Genomic DNA, 712 nt, shown 5'->3' with positions numbered 1-712 from the left:
AAGGAAGCAGCCAGCACGCACACGATCCGGCCCTTGCCAAGGGCAGGGCAGAATCGTGATGCAAAGTGTGGTTGGAAGCAAGAATTTTCGCTAAGTTAAAATCTGGCCGCACACAGCATGACCATGCCTACTTCAAAGGGCTATAACTTGAGCTACAGACGTCCAATTGATGTGCTTCCAGTTGCGTTGGAAAGCTGACATTCAGAGCTTTCCAACGATATATAGCAATCCATATTTGGCACACGATTGGGGTAGGAACGAAAGGCATCTTTAAGGGCCATGAGAAAGCAAGAAACTAGGCCTTACTTTGGTGCCAAGAAAGCCAAGGAAATTAAGTAGCGTGTGTTTCGGCCATGGTTCGAACTTGGGACATCAAAGTGAAAACACTGCCCTGCCCTCCGCGAGGGCAGGGCAGTATTTGGGTTGGTGCACAAATCTGGCGCACCATGGCACGTTCTGGCAGCATCTGGCGCACCATGGCACGTCCCTGGCAGCATCTGGCGCACCAACCTCAATCCAGGCAGCACCAAAATTTCCTGCCCTGCCCTCTGCGAGGGCAGGGCAGCATCCTATGCACCAAGCTCAATTCTGGTGCACCAATTTTCAATTCTGGCGCACCAATTCCTGATTCTGGCAGCACCAAGGAATTTCTGGCGCACCAACTTTTCCTGCCCTGCCCTTGGCGCGGGCAGGGCAGCATCTCAAGCACCAC

This window comes from Arachis duranensis, chromosome 5, assembly GCF_000817695.3.
Source record: "Arachis duranensis cultivar V14167 chromosome 5, aradu.V14167.gnm2.J7QH, whole genome shotgun sequence".
In the NCBI taxonomy this organism is placed as follows: Eukaryota; Viridiplantae; Streptophyta; class Magnoliopsida; order Fabales; family Fabaceae; genus Arachis; species Arachis duranensis.
The sequence above is the reverse complement of the archived record's forward strand: the minus strand, read 5'-3'. Positions refer to the sequence as shown.